The 21,446-nt window shown below is 38.3% G+C and overlaps 1 protein-coding gene and 1 non-coding gene across 4 annotated transcripts in view; one reads left to right on the top strand and one right to left on the bottom strand.

Moving 5' to 3' along the window:
• Positions 1-21,446, top strand: part of Dlc1 (DLC1 Rho GTPase activating protein) — a 445,416-nt gene that overhangs the window by 69,835 nt on the left and 354,135 nt on the right. The window lies entirely within an intron of this gene.
• On the bottom strand, positions 17,758-17,862 carry LOC123458346. Its single transcript, XR_006635617.1, has one exon. It is a non-coding gene; the product is annotated as a U6 spliceosomal RNA (small nuclear RNA).

Raw genomic sequence — 21,446 nt, 5'->3', positions numbered from 1 at the left:
ATACTCAAATACTAGTTAACACAAGAGAGCACAGGTAGAAACGGAACCACACACAAAAAAAATGGCAAACATAAATATTCACCTTTCAATAATATCTCTTAATATCCATGGCCTCAATGCCCCAACGAAAAGACATAGGTTTGCAGACTGGGTTAAAAGGCAGGATCCTACAATTTGTTGTCTCCAAGAAACTCACCTTTCTACAAAGAATTGACATTATCTTAGGGTGAAAGGTTAGAAAACGGTGTTTCAAGCAAATGGGCCTAGAAAACAAGCAGGTGTTGCTATCCTAAAATCTGACAGGGTAGACTTTAGTCCAACATTAGTCAAGAAAGATAAGGAAGGTCACTTTATATTGATTAAGGGCACACTCCAACAGGAGGACATTACAGTCCTAAACATATATACACCTAACATGGGGGCTCCCAAATTCATCAAACAAACACAATTAGAACTAAGGTCACAGATAACACCAAACACAGTGGTGGTGGGTGACTTTAACACCCCACTCTCATCAATTGACAGGTCATCCCGGGAAAAAATAAACAGAGAGGCATCTGGACTAAATGAGGTCATGGAAGGAATGGACCTAACAGATATATACAGGACATTTCATCCAAAGGCTGCAGAATATACATTCTTTCCAGCAGCACATGGAACATTCTCTAAAATAGACCATATATTGGGACACAAAGCAAATCTTAACGAATTCAGGAAAATTGGAATAATTCCTTGTATTCTATCTAAACACAATGGAATTAAACTACAAATCAGTAGCAAGAAAGGCTATAGAGCATACACAAAATTATGGAAACTAAACAATACACTCCTAAATGATGAATGGGTCAATGAAGAAATCAAGAAGGAAATCAAAAAATTTATAGAGTCAAATGATAATGAGAACACAACATATCAAAATCTCTGGGACACAATGAAGGCAGTTCTAAGAGGTAAATTTGTAGCCTTAAGTGCCTTTATTAAGAGATTAGAAAGGTCGCAAGTAAACAACCTATTGCTTCACCTTAAAGCGTTGGAAAACGAAGAACAAGGCAAACCAAAAATCAGTATATGGGAAGAAATAATAAAGATTAGGGCAGAAATTAATGAAATAGAAACAAATTAAAAAAAAAAAAACAATCCAAAGAATTAATGAAACAAAGAGTTGGTTCTTTGAAAGGATAAACAAGGTTGATAAACCCTTAGGAAATCTGACCAAAAGAAAGAGAGAAGAGACACAAGTCAATAAAATCAGAGAAGAAAAAGGTAACATCACAACAGATTCCAGAAAAATTCAAAAAATCATTAGGACATACTATAAAAGCATATACTCCACAGAGTATGAAAATCTGAAAGAAATGGATGATTTCCTTTATTTATATGACCTACCTAAATTAAACCAAAATGAGATTAATCACTTAAATAGACCTATAACTAACATGGAGATCCGAACAGTTATCAATAATCTCCCAACTAAAAAAAGCCCAGGCCCAGATGGATTTACTGCTGAATTTTACCAGACTTTTAAGGAAGAGCTAACACCATTGCTCTGTAAGCTTTTCCAGGAAATAGAAAAAGAAGGAATTCTACCAAACTCCTTCTATGAGCCCAGCATCACCCTGATACCAAAATCAGGCAAAGATAGAACAAAAAAAGAAAATTACAGACCAATCTCCCTCATGAACATAGATGCAAAGTTCTCAACAAAATATTGGCCAACAGAATACAAGAGTATATGAAAAAGATCATTCACCCTGACCAAGTAGGCTGTGGTGGTTTGATTCAGGTGTCCCCCATAAACTTAGGTGTTGTGAATGCTAGCTCCCCACCTGATGGATATTTGGGAATTAATGCCTCCTGGAGGGAGTATATTATTGGGGGCAGGCTTAAGGGCTTTATAGCCAGTTTCCCCATGCCAGTGTTTGGCACACCCTCCTGTTGCTGTGGTCCACCTTGTGTTGGCCAGGGGGTTATGTCCACCCTCTGCTCATGCCATCATTTCCCCCTGCCATCGTGGAGCTTCCCCTCGAGCCTGTAAGCCAAAATAAATCTCTTTTTCCCAGAAGCTATTCTTGGTTGGGTGATTTCTACCAGCAATGTGAACCAGACTGCAACATAGGCTTTATCCCAGAGATGCAGGGATGGTTCAATATACAAAAATCTATAAATGTAATATAATATATAAATGGGTTGAAGGACAAAAATCACATGATCATCTCATTGGATGCAGAAAAAGCATCTGGCAAAATCCAACATCCCTTCATGATAAAAGTACTAGAGAGACTGGGAATAGAAGGAATATATCTCAATATAATAAAAGCTATTTATGACAAGCCTACAGCCAACATATTACTAAATGGGGAAAAACTGGAAGCTTTCCCACTAAAATCAGGAACAAGACAAGGGTGCCCACTGTCCCCACTTTTATTTAATATAGTTTTGGAAGTCTTAGCCATAGCAATAAGGCAAGAGACACACATAAAAGGGATACAAATTGGAAAGGAGGATATCAAGTTATCGTTATTTGCAGATGACATGATTCTATACATAAAGGACCCTAAAGACTCTACTAGCAAACTGTTAGAGCTGATCAAAACCTACAACCATGTAGCAGGATAAAAAATAAATACACGGGGGCTGGAGAGATGGCTTAGCAGTTAAGCACTTGCCTGTGAAGCCTAAGGACCCTGGTTCGAGGCTCAGTTCCCCAGGTCCCACGTTAGCCAGATGCACAGGGGGGCGCACGCGTCTGGAGTTCGTTTGCAGAGGCTGGAAGCCCTGGTGCGCCCATTCTCTCTCTCTCCCTCTATCTGTCTTTCTCTCTGTGTCTGTCACTCTCAAATAAATAAATAAAAATTTAAAATAAATAAATAAATACACGGAAATCAGTAGCCTTCATATAGGCTAACAACAAACACACAGAGGATGAAATCAGAGAATCACTCCCATTCACAATTGCATCAAAATAAATAAATAAATAAATAAATAAAGTACATTCGAATAAACCTAACCAAGGAAGTAAAGAATCTCTACAATGCGAACTTTAAAGCACACAAGCAAGAAATTGCAGAAGACACTAGAAAGTGGAGATACATCCCCTGTTCCTGGATTGGAAGAATCAATATTGTGAAAATGGCAATCTTACCAAAAGCAATCTACACATTTAATGCAATCCCAATCAAAATTCCAAAAGCATTTTTCATGGAAATAGAAAAAAAAATCCATAAATTCATTTGGAATCACAAAAACACTCGAATATCTAAAATAATACTGAGCAACAAAAATAAGGCTCTTGGTATCACCATACCTGATTTTAACCTATACTACCGAGCCATAGTAACAAAAACAGCATGGTACTGGCACAAAAACAGACATGTAGATCAGTGGAACAGAATAGAGGACCCAGATGTAAGCCCAAGTAGCTATAGCCACCTGATATTCGATAAAAATGCCAAAAATACTCACTGGAGAAAAGACAGCCTCTTCAGCAAATGGTGTTGGGAAAACTGGATATATATCTGCAGACGGATGAAAATAGATTCTTCTCTCTCACCATGCCAAGAATTAAGTCCAAATGTATTAAAGACCTTAACATCAGACCTAAAACTCTGAAACTGCTAAAGGAAAAAGTAGGGGAAACCCTTCAACATATTGGTCTTGGCAAAGACTTTCTGAATACAACCCCAATTGCTCAGGCAATAAAACCACAGATTAACCACTGGGACCTCATGAAATTACAAAGATTTTGCACTGCAAAATTTTACACAGTGAAAAAAGCAAAGAGGCAACCTACAGAATGGGAAAAAATATTCACCAGCTATATATCTGATAGAGGATTAATATCTAGGATATACAAAGAACTCAAAAAGTTAAATAATAAAGAATCAAACAAGCCAATCAAAAAATGGGCTATGGAGCTAAATAGAGCATTCTCAAAGGAAGAAATACGAACGGCATATAAGCATCTAAAACAATGTTCTACATCACTAGTCATCAGGGATATGCAGATTAAAACTACATTGAGATCATCTCACTCTTGTCAGATTGGCCACCATCATGAAAACAAATGATCATAAATGTTGGCGGGGATGTGGAAAAAGAGGAACCCATCTACACTGTTGGTGGGAATGCAATCTGGTCCAGCCATTGTGGAAATCAGTGTGGAGGTTCCTAAAACAGCTAAAGATTGATCTGACCCAGCTATAGCACTCCTAGGCATATATCCGAAGGAATCATCTCATTTCCTTAGAAGTATGGGCTCAACCATGTTTATTGCTGCTCAATTTATAATAGCTGGGAAATGGAACCAGCCTAGATGTCTCTCAACTGATGTGTGGATAATGAAGATGTGGCACATTTATACAATGGAGTTCTACTCAGCGGTAAAGAAAAATGAAGTTATGAAATTTGCAGAAAAATGGATGGACTTGGAAAGGATTATACTAAGTGAAAGCCAAGTGCCACATGTTCTCTCTCATATGTGGATCCTAGCTACAGATGATTGGGCTTCTGTGTGAGAATAAAATACTTAGTAGCAGAGGCCAGTAAGTTAAAAAGGAGACATAAAGGGAAGAGAAAGGAAGGGAGGAGGGTACTGAATAGGTTGATATTTTATATATGTAAGTACAATGATTGAGATGGGGAGGTAATATGATGGAGAATGGAATTTCGAAAGGGAAACTGGGGTGGGGGGGGGATGGAGGGAATTACCATGAGATATTTTTTTATAATCATGGAAAATGCTAATAAAAATTTTAAAAAGGAAATAAAATACATACCAGCTTATTGATATACTTAACAAGATGTGTTCTGCAAGTTACATTTTGCAAATCTTAAACAGCCTTAGGATGTTGATGGCTTGTTATGGACTTTAATAAGAATAGTGGCCAGTGGCCAGGTATGGTGGCACATGCCTTTAATTTCAGCATTTGGGAAGCAGAGATTTGAGGACTGTGAGTTTGAGGCTTCCCTGAGACTACATAGTAAATTCCAGTCAGCGTGAGCTAGAGTGAGATCTTACGAAAAAAAAAAAAAAAAAAATGGTGGATCCTAGATAAAAGAAGAGAGAAATGACAAACAGAATACAGCCCCCTAATGGTAAAACCATGGTATAAAAGAAGGTACATACTAGCTGCCTTTTGCAAATTCATAATACTCATTGTCATACAAAAGCTTCAAGAAATATAACTCACTGTAACCAGAAGTCTCATTTCATGAAATTTTTGTTAATGGGCTTTTAATTTAACATTGATTGAAACACTTTGATGCGTACTGATATAAAACCACAAATGCCCTTGAATTCAAGGACTTGAGGTAATAAAGAGTGAATTCCTATCAAATCAGGCTAATTTAACAAATAGGAGGCCTAATATTTATAACATATTTATATTTATAAAAAATTAAGGTATTGGAACTCTTTTTTTATTAATTAGTTTTGTACTCAGTGAATAAAGTCAAGTTGGTACCATTGTTAGGCTCGTCCACGTCCTACCCCCTTCCCCTGGCCCCTCCTTGTTTAGGCATATGTGTCATGCATTGTGGAGTTAGCCCACAGTTATGGGTAGGATAAATGTTTCTGCATATCATGACCCAGTATGTGGCTCTGACATTCTTTCCACCCCCTCTTCCACAAGATTTCCCTGAGCCATGTTGGGTTCATTTTTGGTCTGCTTCATGAGGTCTTAGGAGACTTTGTATCTCTGGATATCTGATTTGGTAGGAGTTGAATGTTCTCTGTGTGATCTCCTTCACCCTTGTGCTGGTAACCAGTTCACCAAGAAAACAGCACCCTTGCTTGTGTCACCAATTATTCTTAGTTTCAGCTGGGGCCCTCTTGAAGTGTGATGGGGTGGTTCTCTCCTTAGTATCTGCATCTATCTGAAAAATAGAAGCAGATTCTCCAACAGAAAATAAAGTTAGCACCAGACAAATGGTATATCCCTTATTTTTTTAATAGAAAATTTAATAGATGTAGGCCCTCTTGTAGCCCACAATTGGTGGTAGCTTGATAATGGAGAGTGGGCTTATGTTTAGATATGGTTCTGACTTGTGTCCCATCTCCAGCTTTGGGTCCTGTACCACTGAGGGGATCAGTTAGCTGAATCAAGAGCAGTTGGTTTCCCACCATGGCTGTGCACCACTATTGCAATTGTGTGAGCATCACAACAGGTTATTTGGTGCTAAGTAGATTAGACTATGAGTTGCTTGGACAGATATTGGTCAATTTCCCTCATTCGCCCATGTAGCACCTTCTGGCACTATATATGCTGACTGTCTGGGGACTGAATCTCTTCCAGCTTCCAACCATGTCATTCCATTTTATGTGTCAACCATATATAGTGTCTTCAGCAGTAGGGTCTTACCACTAACCTTTGGTGGGTCATCAAGTACTCTGATAGAAATCTGTCTTTCTTTCAGGAAACCTTGTAGGTCTCTCTGATCAATAGCTCATTGTGGATGATAGCCACATGCTGGTACTGGGAGTTAGAGGTCAGTGCCCACTAAGAGAAGGAAGAAAAGATAAAGATACCTAATATAAAAGAATTAGAAAGAAGAGAGAGAGAGAGAGTAGCTGTAGAAGATTAAGGTCAGTCTTTATCATACCCTCTCCAGTGCCTTGTGGCTCATGTGTTCCCTCTAAGGACCTGGTGAAGGTTCAACCATTTGGTCTGCCTTTAAGGATGTAGAATTTGATGGTACCATCGCTGTTTGGGTCGAGATTTGTGTCTCCTACCCCCTCCCTTGCCCTCTTTCCTCTCCACCCACCCTATTGTCTAGTCCTTAAGATGTTTGCTGGCATGTCAGCATCTTGGGTTGATTCAGGCCAGGTGCTGTAGATGAGTGAGACTATGTGGCGATTATATTTCTGTGATTGGGTAAGTTCACTAAGAATGGTCTGTTCCAGGTTCAACCATTTTCCTTCAAGTTTAATTGTGTCATTTTTTCTTACTGCTGTGTAGAATTCCATTTTGTACATATACCACATCTCAGTTATCCATTTTTCTAGTGACAGACATCTGGGTTAATTACAAGCTCTTAGCTATTATGAACTGAGCCTCTATAAACATGGTTGAGCAAATCTTTCTGGACTGAGGTTTAAAGGTTTTAGGGTACATGTCCAGTGAGGGAATAACTGGGTCTGTTGGTGACTCTATAGTCAGCTTTTTTAGGAGTCTCCATATTGCTTTCCAAAGTGGTTGCACCATCCTACATTCCCACCAACAGTGGATGAAGGTTCCTATTTCTCCACATCCTCACCAGCATTTATTTTCATTTGATTTTTTGATGTTTGCTATCCTTACTGGGGTTAGGTGGAATCTCATAATTGTTTTAATTTGCATTTCTCTGATGACTAGGGATGATGAACATTTTCTTAAGTGTGTGTTTGCCATTTGTATTTCTTCCTCTGTGAACTGCCTGTTCAGCTGTTTGCCCCATTTTGTGAGTGGGGTGTTTGACTTTTTACTGTATAGATTTTTGACATTTTTGTAGATTCTAGAGATTAGGCCTCTGTCAGTTGGATAACCAGCAAATATTTTCTCCCATTCAGTGGGTATTCTATTGGCTTTGCTTATTGTATGCGTGTCTGTGAAGAAACTCTTCAGCTTCATGTGATCCCATTGGGTGAGTGACTATTTAAGATCCTGTGCTACTTGGGTTTTATTCAGGAAATCTTTTTCCATTCCTATATCATGGAAAGTTCCTCTTTTAGTTCCTTCCAGTAGTAATGAGTTTCTGATCATATATTGAGGTCTTTGATCCATTTGGGCTTGAGTGTTGTGCATGGTGAGATGTGTGGATCAAGTTTCAATTTCCTGCATATAGTTATCCAGTTTGTCCAGCACCATTTGTTGAAGATGCTGCCTTTTTTTCCAGCCTATATTGTTAGAGCCTTTGTCAAATATCAAGTAGCTGTAGTTGCTTGACCCAAAGTCTGGGTCCTCTATTCTATTTCATTGGTCTATACACCTGTTTTTATGCCAGTACTATACTGTTTTTATTTCTATGGTTTTATAATATAGCTTTAGATCAGGTGTAGTGATGCCTCCAGAGGTATTTCTTTTGCTGAGGATATGCTTGGATATCTGAGGCCTTCTTCCTTTCTACTTTGAGATCATTTTTTCTATATCTATGAAGAAAAACGTTGGTATTTTAATTGGATTTGCATTAAATCTCTATATTGCCTTTGGTAGGATTGCCAACAATGTTAATTCTGCCTATCCAGGAGCATGGGAGGTTTTTCCATTTTTTCATTTGAGGTAGGGTCTTACTCCAGCCCAGGCTGACCTGAAATTCATTATGTTGTCTCAGGCTGGTCTTCAACATACAGCAATTCTGCTATCTCTGCCTCCCAAGTGCTAGGATTAAAGGTGTATGCATCTTCATCCAGTAAGAAGATTTTAATGTATTATTCTGTAACATTTATCTATTGTTGGTTTGGGAGTAGTAGATTTTTCTGAGACCAAGTCTCACTCTCTAGCCAAGGCTGGCTTTGAGCCCATGCAGCACAGGCTACCCTCAAATATGTAGCCATCCCCCCTCCCCCACCTGAGCCTGCTGAGTATTGGTATTACAGGCATGAGCCACCATGTCTGGCCTCTGCTTGCTGTATTTCTAAAAATTGCAAAGGATTTTGGGTACTGAAATTTGAAGAGAGTGTAAGCTGGACTGTGGCTCTTGGCATTTCTCTCATATTTTCCTTTGAGAACAGCTTAAATGGAATAATAGTCAAAAAGTAGATGAAGGAAATCTGCACAGGATATCTTATTTTTACTGGCTTCCAAACCAGGCACAACTGTGCATTTGGGCAGTTATAGGCATTTGAAGATGAATAAATTTCTCCATAACAGTAGCTTGGTAGAATTATTTCAGGATATATTTAATGTTTGAACTATTTAACTATTAATTTCATATATCATATCTTATAATTAATTTTCCAGTGAAGTATGAATAAAGCAGTGTCCTAAAAATATGTGCAGATAGGCCATAGAAAAAATTGCTTGTATTAGTAACTCTTCTTTTCTCTGTGACATAATACTTAACAGAGAATTTTAAAGGCTCAAAGACTTATTTTGGCTCATGGTTTTAGAGGCATCAGCCCATGGTCACATAACTCTGTCTTTCTGAGCCACTGATAAGACAGAAACTTATGATAACAAGAGGATGTGAAGGAGGAGGCAGTTTACTTAATGGCAGAGAGGAAACCATCAAGTTGAGGCAGGAAATATTCTGGGACAAAATACTCATAAGAAAATTCTTCCACTGACCTACTTCCTTAAACTAGGCATTGTTAATTTCATCACTTCTTGATAAGAATCCATCAAGGAATTAGTCCATCTAGCGAATCAGAATCCCCATAATCTAATCTCTGCAAATATCCTTCCAGACATATGGAGGGACATACTTCATAAACTCTTAAGGATTTCTCAAGCTTATCAAGTTACCAATAAGCTAACTTAAGGCAAAAATAAATAGTAAAGTGAAAAGAAAGTTATTGCTGAAAAAGGTGTTTAATCAGCATCCTCCTATTGACTATAATATTGCTATGATATATTTTCTCATCTAAAGCGGCATGAAAACTACTGTCATTGGGCTGTGCTTTTTTAAAACTCACAATCATGCATGGCCTACATTGAAATATTTGTATCTTATATGAAAAGAGCATTCTATGTTAGAATCTCAGGAGAAAAAAATGTTCAAGGTTTCTGCTTTTCACCAAAATTGCAAGTAAAAGCAATACCACTCTAGACATTCCACTGAAATATGTAGCTATCAATAAAAATTGAGCTTAGAAATATGAGATTTTATTTTTAAATATCTCTCTCCATATGTATATAATCATTGACATGTTTTCAGATGAAGATAAAGCAGGTTTTAACAGCATTATTTGTGAAATTTGACATCCTTCATAGATCATTTAGGAATGCTTAGTGGACAGAAGATTTAATAGAGTTTAGAGTTTCTCAATGTGGATTCTGTGGGATTAGAAAAAAGTAAAATGGTTTTCTGTAAATAAGAAAGAATGGGAGACTTTTTCTTGAAAATTTATGATGAATAAAAGTGAATGTCTGGGCTAGAGAGATGGCTTAGTAGTTAAGTACTTGCCAATGAAGCCTAAGGACCCCAGTTCGAGGCTCTATTCCTCACAACCCACTTTAGCTAGGTGCACAAGGGGGCACACATGTCTGGAGTTTGTTTGCAGTGGCTGGAGGCCCTGGTGCGCCCATTCTCTCTCTCTCACTTGCATTCTCTCTCTCTTTCTCTCTCTCTCTCTCTCTCTCTCTCTCTCTCTCTCTCTCTCTCTCTTCCTCTTTCTCTTTCTCTTTCTCTTGCTCTCAAATAAATAAATAAAAATGAACAAAAAAGTGAATGTTTTAAAACTCCTGACCTATAGTAATGCAATTACCGTTCTACAAATTTATATTTAATTTATTTATTTGAGAGGAAGAGAGGAAGGGGGTGTGCCAGGGCCTCTAGCCACTGAAAACAAACTCCAGACACTTTTGCCATCTTGTGCGTCTGGCTTTACATGAGTACTGACCTAGGGAAATGAACATCGGTCCTTATGTTTTGCAGGCAAGCACCTTAATTGCTGAGCCACATTTCCAGCTCCTATTCTTCAAATTTATTGGATCCGAAGCTAATCTCCCCCCATCCATACCTGTTTCATCTCCCAGATCTCACATTCAGTGGAATATACTTGGAGGAACATTGAACTAATGTAAGGGTCATGTCATCCTCTGGGAAGGATACTCTTAAGAATCAGCTAGAACACTTACGGTGAGGAGAAAACCTGTTTCCACCAGCTGATTGTGAACTATCACAGCTTTGCTCATCAAAGCTGAATTAAGGAGGAAAGATATTGTTTCTAGTAAGAGACAAGTTTGGGAGAGACACCTGTATTGACTAGCAGCTGATTAGTAAGCAGGACTCAGTATAGCGTTTTGTTTCTTTCTGTGAAGTCAAGAATAGCTACTTTCTGTTTTCTGGTGTCAGTTCTGCTACAAGTTTCCAAAGTACTAGAGAAGGAGAGCTGGTTTAAATTTTATCTCTCAGGGGATTGTTGACTGAAAAAAGATAACACATGGTATGTTTTCCCATTGGGTTTGAAAGGATACCATGAATGGTCAAATACTGATTGAGTTTGAATTTCACTGATTTATATCAAGGTGCCTCATTAATTTGGGATTAGAAAAATAAAACAGAGAAAGTACTGTCAACAATAGGATTTGGAAGATCCCTGACTCATATATGCAAAAGAATCTCTTACATAGCAGAGGTCATAAACTGCTTAATTTTCTGAATAAATTTTTATTTTTTTATTTTTTTATTTTTAAAAATTATTTATTTATTTATTTGAGAGCGACAGACACAGAGAGAAAGACAGATAGAGGGAGAGAGAGAGAATGGGCGCGCCAGGGCTTCAAGCCTCTACAAACGAACTCCAGACGTGTGCACCCCCTTGTGCTTCTGGCTAACGTGGGACCTGGGGAAGCGAGCCTCAAAACGGGGTCCTTAGGCTTCACAGGCAAGTGCTTAACCGCTAAGCCATCTCTCCAGCCCCTGAATAAATTTTTATTGGAACATATTTATTTATTTATATATTGACTATGGCTATATTAACACTAAAACAACAGACTTGAATAGATGCAACAAAGGTAGAATGGCTTGCATATTACATTCTAATATACTTACTCTTTAGCCCTTGATAGAACAAGTTTGTTGATTCCTGTTTGGCAAGAGTGTTGTGATACATATTGATAAATGTAATGGGTTGGTGGATGGAGAATGATCACAGAGAGAGAACATGGCTGTGTGGGGCAGAATAGACACTTTCCAGACAAGGAGATTAGAAAGAAGCAGCATATATGAAATCATCAGGGAAGCAAAGAGTTTTCTAGGCAGAAAACCTCAATGCGGCATGTTCAGAAGTATATAGGGACTCAGTAGGTGGAAGCACCAGAGAGGACCCATGGGTGTCTTAGGAACAGGACAGAACACAACTTCTTAGCCACAGGAGATTTCAAGTGGCAGGTGGCTTTGAAACATATTTGCATCAAGGAAGTGACATGAGCTGATTTATTTTAAACTCGTCACTCTGGTTGGTTGTAAAATGACCATGATGACAGTTAAGGATGAAGTATGACAATTCAAAATTTATAAACAAAATCATAAGTTATTATCAGACTACAGAAATGGTGAATTGATTAAATACCTAGAACCAGCCAAGACTACACACTGCATGTTAAGCTTTCCTAGACAATGTTCAAAGTACCACCACTGCAGGCTACAAAGAGACTCTGAATTAATTAAATTCCTCTGGATGAGGTTTGCGTGTCTGTTTTTCATTTCGTTAAAGCATTCTAGATATCCGTACTTGTCAACTGGAATTTTAGAGCACTGATTTAGAGAATAGTAGTAAAGCCAAAAAAACTATCTATTTTACATGATGCCTAATAGTAGGGTAGTGTGGAGGATAGCCACTTTTAAGCAGCATTTATGTACAATTTCACTCTTCCTTTGGGCATTTATAAGAATCTCAAAATTATTCAGGTCTGGAGACTTTTAAAATCCTATTGGGGACCCATTGGTCTGAAGCAGACCTAGATCTGCCTAGAAGCTGTTTTGGTGTTAGACCAGCCTCAGAGAGCCCAGGCAGCCTCTTGATGCTATTATTTGAATCAACTTGTGCTTCATTTATGACCTGATGGTGCACACTGGGAAGAAATTTCATAGGTTGGACTTTAGAACATATCATCTGCACCGGGCTGTGGCCTGTAAGATAACATCCCAGGCCCCTGAAGACCTGCCTACATAGTGGTCCCCAGGAGCTAGTTACCAGAGCAATACAACAATATTATTTGCTATACGTAAGCATATGAGCAGACTTTCTAAGCCCCATGCATAGCCATCATATGAGGTCATGTGTGCAGATGTGATTTGTTGACAGAAATAAACATAGAATTAATCATGAGAATGGGGACTTCATTGCCTAATGTGAAAATGATTCACTTGGCTTAGATCATGTGGAAGATGGAATTCTGTGTTTTGGCTAAAGGAAAATAAAAGACCTTTAGACTTTAGAAGATGTTCAAATGCATACAATACTAACCAGCTTGTTCTAAAACTAAAAGCCTGAGACAAGGCTACCAAAAGTCAGTCTGTAGCCCTTTCATCTCCATTCCTGTTTGCACTTCACCTTGATTAACATTTTCATCCAGGGAAAACCAAATGCTCAGCTTTAAACTTGTTAACTTGAGAAGTAGTATAAATGGTACAATTAAGATGAAAAGGAGTAAAAACAAGTAAGAACTATGTTAGCAGTAAAGTCGAATACAACAGCAGTCAGATTTCTGGAATATCTCTCATAGAAGCACAGCGTACTAACCAATTGTGCCGCTGGAGCTCCTGAAAGACCTTTCCAGGATGACTGAAAATTATTTGAATGTTTAGGAATATGCCAATGTCAGTCAAGGGTGCTTAAGAAGCAAAATTTAGTTAGAGAGCCTTATTTTTTCTAATCCTTCTAAAAAAGAAGAAAATAAAACATGGATAGATTCCAAGACAGTAGGGAGATTGCATTGTTACAACTTAGACAGCATATTGCTTTTAACTTCTAGACTTTATTTAGGATGACGTTCAAGATGGGCAGTAAAATTTGTATGGCTATTCATTAAAGTATATGCTCTCACAGCTTTATTTCAAATGTGTAAATTTTTAGAAATGCAGACTTTATGGAAATTTATAAATATAAAATATCTTCAGTCTCTTTTAAGTTAAAGGGCCCACTCACATAATGCTAGTTCCCCCACCCCAATATGTAAAGCTAGAAGGTTCCACATTCAAGTTCAAATCTATAAACAACTACTGATAAAATACTTGTTTCTAAAAGCACATACTCTATGCATTTTGGAAATACACTAAATAAACATACTTCATTGCAACATGAAGCATGCTTCATGTGGCAGAACAACAGAGTTCTGGAAAAATACAATTTCCTCCTTAGCTTGAGTGTTTTTGTGATTGTCTAGTGCAGTGCACTAAAGTGCTGCTTAAACAAATAAATAAGATCTTTGAGTTACTCGTGAAGGAATCTTTAAACTTGTAAAGCCCAATTTCTCCCACAATGACAAAAATGAAGATAGTGGCAACTACAAGAGCCAGTCCTTACTAATGTTTCTCTCGCAAATTCCAGGCTTAAGTCTTGATAAGTAACTGAATACTGAACAGTGACTAATCAGTTTGAGGATAGCAGTAATCATTATCTCTTCAGTTCTCTGTTTCCTTATTTAGAGTTGACAAATCCGTACTGAAGATTTAAAACCCTTTCTCTATCTGTTTTAGTAACCTCAATTTTTGATGGGCTTATCTAAAAATGTATAATGTGTCAGTTTCCTAGTGCCTCTATAGCAATATCACCCACTGGGCAGGTTATTTGTTTGTTTATTTGTTTGTGAGAGAGATAGAGAGAGTGAGAGAGAATTGGCACACCAGGGCCTGTAGCCACTGCAATCAAACTTCAGATTCATATGCTACCTTGTGCACATGTGTGACCTTGCGTGTGCATGCATCACTTTATGTGTCTGGCTTACATGGGCTCTGAGGAGTTGAACCTGGGTCCTTAGGTTCACAAGTAGTTGCCTTAACTGCTAAGCCATCTTTCAGCTCCTGAGCAGATTTTTTTTTTTTAAGAAAAAGAAAACAGAAATATGTCATCTTGTACTTCTGGAAGCTAGAATCTGAAAACAGTTGTCAGAGTGTCTGACTTTTTCCAAAGGCTCTAGGAAAAAAATATTTTTGCATGCCTGTCCCTCGTGCTCTGTGGCTTGTATGTGGGTCGTGACTGTCCTGGCCTCTGCTAGCAGGGCCCTTATCACCTGCATGTCTGGGTCTGACTCTACATTCCCCACTGCTCATAGGAGTCAGTTATTGGATGAGTGAGCCTAACACTGCATGACCTCCTCTCAACCTGACTTCTGCAAGGACCCTATCTGCAAATAAGGTCACATGCACTCATCTTTTTTAATATCTCCTTTTGGAACAATAGAATTTAACCCATAACATAAACCTTCCATTTACCTAATATTATGTGTAAGTGTGCAATAATTTTATATCAACATGTCAGTTTTAGAAATCGAACAAAAATCAGTTTTGATTTTAAGGGAAGAGAGTTTGAGATTCAGGAAACTTTATACATTGGTCAACTCTTGATATAATTGACAAAGTCATTTGAAAAGCAGACTTGTCTGATTTTTCCTATATGAGATAGACATATGTGGTTGGTTCCTGAAAGAAAAGTTATTACCTGTGGGGGTTGTTTTTTTTTTTTCTGTCCTACAGTTACTTTAATAGAAATATCTTCTTTGGGAATGTGACAGTCCCACCTCTGAATATGATTATTTCAAAGATGGCTTTCATCATATCTAATCAAGCTGTATTTGAACTCACAACCTCCTCATATACTTTCAATGGTGAAGTTAGCCAAAGAGAAAATAACTATGGGTGAAATAGCCCTTCAAGGTCTGGTTTGCTCTCTACAAATGTACCCTGCTTTCCTGAATTCTTTTAGCATGAGTGGGCCAGGAACAGAGCTCCCCTATGGGGTCACCACCTTCTCTTCTTTCCTGTGATCTACCCATGTCTTCTCAGGACAAGCTCCAGGTCTTGCCATGCTACCAGTACTTTTTCTCTCTCAAGACATTTATTTCATTATCTCTTATAAATTAGATTCAAACCCCCTGGCTTCGAAAAAGAAGAGGACAAGAGGAAAGGAGAGGGGGAGAGGAGAAAAGAGTAGAGGGGAAAAGAGATTAGGGGAAAGGAGAGGAACCAGCAGCCGACCATCTAGTAGCTGCTCTTACAATTTTTTTCTCCTCTACTCAGCTTCTTATAAGCCTAGTCTATTGTTGTCACTTACATGTATTTTGACACTGTCTTACGAGTTCATACCTGTATTGGAAGTCATCTAGTCACCAAAAGTAAAGACCTTATGTGTCTTTCTTACCTGCTTCACAGCTAAGGCATGTAAACACTTCAGCACCAATATCTCTTTCTAGAAGGAGAAGAGATTTTCTTCAGCATGGGGAAGCAAGAAGCAACCATAAAATTGATTTATATGTCTTCCTTTTTTAGTGAAAAGAATTAAGTACTCTTCAAATAACATTTAGTGGAATTTAAATAAGCCAGATACATGTAGCTGAGTTGTGTAACTTTGTAACATTAAAGTGTAAATCTAGACCTCCTGTTAGTGTGAGCACATGAGGAATGTGCTACATCATTGAATGGCTGATGTTTTATTGTTGTATTTTTTCAATTTTATTTTCCTGTTTTACAAACTAGAGCATAACTTCTACCTTCCTCACATTGTCAGGGTCTCTGCAACTGTAGTCAAGTTCCATTTTAGAATAGTTCATCACTGATGAGGGCCTGTGAGCATTACATCATCCTCTGCCCTGTCCTCACTTTTCTCTGTGACACCTTCATTTCAGGCTTGCTTTCTCAATAAGACTTGGTGGAACTCAAGACAGGACCAGCTTGGTAAAATGTTGAAATTGTGTGATTACAGACTCCATTAAGAGTGTCCTCTGAAGAATACTTTCCAGTAATAATGTATTTATTGAGCCAGGTGTGGTGGCACATGCCTTTAATCCCAGCACTCAGGAGGCAGAGGTAGGAGGATCACCATGAGTTTGAGGCCACCCAGAAACTACATAGTGAATTCCAGGTCAGCCTGGGCTAGTGTAAGACCCTACCTCAAAAAAAAAAAAGTTTTTATTTATTTATTTATTTGCAAGGGGAAAGAGAGAAAGCATGAACATGCCAGAGCCTCTTCCTACTGCAGACAAACTCTCGATGCATGCACCACTTTGTCCATCTAGTTTACATGGGTATTGGGGAATTGTATACAGGCAGTCAGGCTTTGCAAGCAAGTGCCTTTAACCACTGAGCAATCTTTCCATCCCAGTTCTAGGAATTTTTTCTTCTTTGGTTTTTCGAGGTAGGGTCTCTCTGGTCCAGGCTGACCTGGAATTAACTCTGTAGTCTCAGGGTGGCCTTGAACTCATGGCAATCCTCTGCCTCCCTAGTGCTGGAATTAAAAGAGTACGCCATCACATCTGGCGCTTTTTTTTTTTTTTTCTGGTTTTTCCAGTTCTAGGAATTTTTAAAGGATTTTTTTTTAAATGCTTACTCAAGGGCTGAATGGATGGCTTAGTAATGAAGAATTTGCCTGCAAAGCCAAAGGACCTAAATTGAACTCTCCAGGACCCACGTAAACCAGATGCACAAGGTAGCGCATGCACCTGGAGTTCATTTACAGAGGTTGGAGGCCCTGATGTGCCCATTCTCTCTCTATCTGCCTCTCAAATAAATAAATAAAAATAAAAGCAAAAAGTTTATTCAATGTTAAGTACCACATCTATGTTCATGAAAGCATCAGTTCATATTAGATATGATATGTATGGGAAAATAAGTATACAGACCTGTGAGGTAGAAGGACTGTTTGGTAAATCATCCCCTTCACTGGCAAGCTTCTGTTGTACTCTGTGCTTAAAGACAAGGGTGCCAGTAAAACTAATCTTACCTTCTCCCGTGACATTATCATCTTCAGAGAAAATTGTTATAGAGTAAAATAGCTGCTGCATTCACCAGGCTAGCGGCCCCATGAAATTCTGAGGGAATTCTATCTCCACCTCCCATTTCACCATAGGTGTGTGTGGTTGCTTGAATGGATGTCCCCCATAGACTCAGATCTTTTCTTTCAAAAATATGGAATGCTGCATGAATTTGCATGTCATGGTTGCACAGGGGCCATGCTAGTTTGTCTGTAGAGTTCAACTTTAGTATATGTGCTGCCAAAGCAAACACTCAAATGTTTTATTAAAGCTTGTAACTTGGTTCTCCAGCTGCCTGGCTAGAGGAAGTTTCACCAGCGGATGATCCTGGGGTCCTGCGCTAAGATGTGTTTGGGGGTGAATCAGATTTCCATCCAAAGACATGAGAAACAGTCTAAGGTCTGGGGCTCCAACTTGCTGCATGTTTGTGCTTGCTGGTTTTTTGTTGTTTGTTTGTTTGTTTGTTGTTGGTGTTCGCTGGCTGGTAGTAGTTTCTCTCTCTGCTTGGATTTATAAATGGGAGCCAGCTTCTTCTGCAACCTGTGAAATTTCCCTAGGCGTGTAAGCTTGACATAAATCCCTTCCTCCTCTAAACTGGGCCTTGTTTGGATGTTCAGCCCAGCAAATGAAACTGACTACAACAGTGCACTAGGATTACAGATGTCCACTATGGTATTCAGCGTTACATAGATTCTGGGGATCCAGTACAGATACTCGTTTGTGAGGCCATTGCTATATTCACTGAACCATCTTCCCAACCAGTAAAGATATTTATTAAAATATGTGATGAACTGGAAAGATGGCTTAATATTTAAGGTGCTTGCCAACAAAGTCAAAGGGCCCAGGTTTGATTCCCCAGTAGCAATGCAATGGATAGAGGCCCTGCATGCCCATTCTTTCTCTCTCTCTCTTGCTGTCTCTCTCTCTCTCCTTTTTTTCTATGTCCATCCCTCTCAAATAAAAAAGTAAAATATTTTTTTAAATTAAAAAAAATATTTGTAAGGGCTGGAGAAATGGCTTATCAGTTAAGTACTTGCCTGTGGAGCCTAAGGACCCCAGTTTGAGGCTCAATTTCCCAGGGCCCAAATAAGCCAGATGCACAAAGTGGCACATGCATCTGGAGTGGACTTACAGTGGGTGGAGGCCCTGGTGCACCTATTCTCTCCCTCTCTCTTTTTCTCTCTCTCTCGCTCGCTCGCTAAAAATAAAGAAAAACCTAATAATAATAATAATTAAAAGAAAGAAAAAAGAGAGATAAAAATATATGTGATATATAATTACCACTTCAATAGTAGCTACTATCAGTAATTTTTAAGTATGTGCATTTACATTACGATATAATCTGGAGGCTGCTAAGAAATTCAGAAAATAAAGCTGAGGAAAACTGCTTATTGAACGGGAGAGTTGGCTCAACAGGTGAAAGCACTTGTTGTGCAAGCATGACAGCCCCATCTTTTTTTTTTTCTTTTCAATTCTTTTTTTTTAAATTTAATTTATTAGTTTTCTTTTCAGCAAATACAGGCAGTTTGGTACCATCGTTTAGGCTCATCCATGACCTACCCCCTCCCATTGGATCCTCCTTGTTGATGTAAATGGGTCGTGCATTGTGGAGTTAGCCCACAGTTATTGGTATGATAAATGTCTCTGCATATCATGATCCAACATGTGACTCTGACATTCTTTCCGCGCCCTTTTCCGCAAAATTTCCCTGAGCCATGTTGGGTTCATTTTTGGTCTGCTTCAGTGCATGACAGCCCCATCTTGATCCCTATGCACTCACATAAAAATCTAGGCTTGGCCATGCCATCCTGTAACCCCAATGCTGAGGAAGGCAGGGACAGGAGGATCACTGGGGAGTGATGGTCAGCGAGTCAGACTGAAAAATGGCAGCTACACATTTAGTGAGAGACTATCTCAAGAAAATATTGTAGAGTTATAGAGGACACCTGACATTCTCCCCTGACCTCTGCACACATGAACACAGGTCACGTGCATCTGCATATATGTGTCATACTGTACCTCTGACATTTGAACACATGCAAATTTTAAAACAAAAACAACTAAAGGAAAACTACTCGTTAAGTGAGACTACTGTCTGCCAGCTTTGATATAGATATTTGTATACATAGTGGCTTACATTTCTCTATAGGAAAGGCATGTACTGTTGTTAAAGAGAACATTAAGCTTATACAGCTTTTCAGGTTGTGTATAATCAGATTGATCCATGCCAAAGCGGGGGGAATCACATTTTGTTTATTTTGCAGGGAGACTGTTTTTGTTTTACGTACATTTAAAACTACAATCAGTTTGAGGGTGGTGATATAACATGGTGTGATAATGATATTGGCTCACTTTTTCAAAACTGTCAGTAAAAGACCACAGTGTTGTTCATGGGGCAGGCTGTGTAATCCCCACCACCTTCTTTCCAAACAGCCCCTCTGCTTCCCAGGACTTCATTAAGTGAGACTTACTGAGAAGCTGAAGCATTCTCTCGCTGTATAGTAATCTAAAAAGGTCAGGTTCTGTGCTGACAGCATCATTTCCACTGCTGTTTGTTTGTTTTCTGTCTGAGTTTTCCATTCTGCCTCAATTAAAATACTCACTTTAGTGACCTGAGAATGAGATGTGCCATTCTTTTAACCAGCCATGAGGTTCCCCATCAGTATTGATTTGAACCAAAACCCTCTATGGCTGTCTATGTTCCTGGCAATGTTTCAGTACTAACATGTGGTTAATTTTTTAGAGGATTTTTCTGTGTTTCCTGTGCTCAAGAGGAGCCATGGAGTTTGTGGGAAACAGCGTCTCCAGGCATGCATCTGTGACACTTGCATATTTCTCTGAGAGACAGTGACCCTTCTCTCAGTGCACATTGTGTTCTAGGAACTCAGGAAGAGAGACATATCCTGAATGCTGAAAGGACTTTAAAATGGTGTTTCTGGAGCCAGCATATGTGGGAAAGAAAAAATAAAAACACAATTCAGCACTCACTGTCTGGCCAAAGTCAGTAATTAATACATATAATATATACAACCACTTATTATTTCCCATGTGCACCGGTGCAATACACTACTACAAGCAGATTTTGAAAACACATGCTTAAACTAAGTCAATTTTATAAAGTCACTGACATCTGACTAAGAGTACATGGAATATCTGAAGTCAAATAAGACAGATCTTTTTTTTTTAATACTATTTCTGTTATTTTTTTCAGCAGGACAATGAGTTACATTATTGTGTTTTAATTTCCAAGGTTCATAAGAACAGTCTGCTAGAACAATATTGTTATGTTTCTATTTAAAATAACATAAGAAAGTATCATCTTAGCATTCTACTAAATGGAATAAAGGCATTTATTATGGTTATTTAATTTACTTTCTATTTTTATAATGGTAGTAAAATTCACATTTGGATTATATTCTGCTGAGCACATAACAGAATCTTAAGAATAATGAGATCATAATTCTTATTTTCTCCTTATATAGGCTTCTAAGTCTGTAATGGAACAACATTTCCAGTCTACATGGAGACGTTTAGTAAAAAAAATACATATATTTATATATACATATACATATATATATTCAATTCTTCCTTGAACTTCCTCTCAATATAAAAGCACATAGCTTGAATTATTTTGTTAGTAATGGTGACAGGTTCTGCTAAAAATCTCTGTGTTCTCATCTATGAACTTTCAGTCATCAACAAGCATCTGTGGATCCTATGAAGAAGTGATCCTGTGAGGCAACAGACAGTGGAGAAGACAAGGAGACAAGATGCATTTTACTTTTCTACTTTTTAAAATTCATTCTTTGACAAATTCATATATATAATCCACTTCTA

This window comes from Jaculus jaculus, chromosome 1, assembly GCF_020740685.1.
Source record: "Jaculus jaculus isolate mJacJac1 chromosome 1, mJacJac1.mat.Y.cur, whole genome shotgun sequence".
NCBI lineage: Eukaryota > Metazoa > Chordata > Mammalia > Rodentia > Dipodidae > Jaculus > Jaculus jaculus.
The sequence above is the reverse complement of the archived record's forward strand: the minus strand, read 5'-3'. Positions and strand labels throughout refer to the sequence as shown.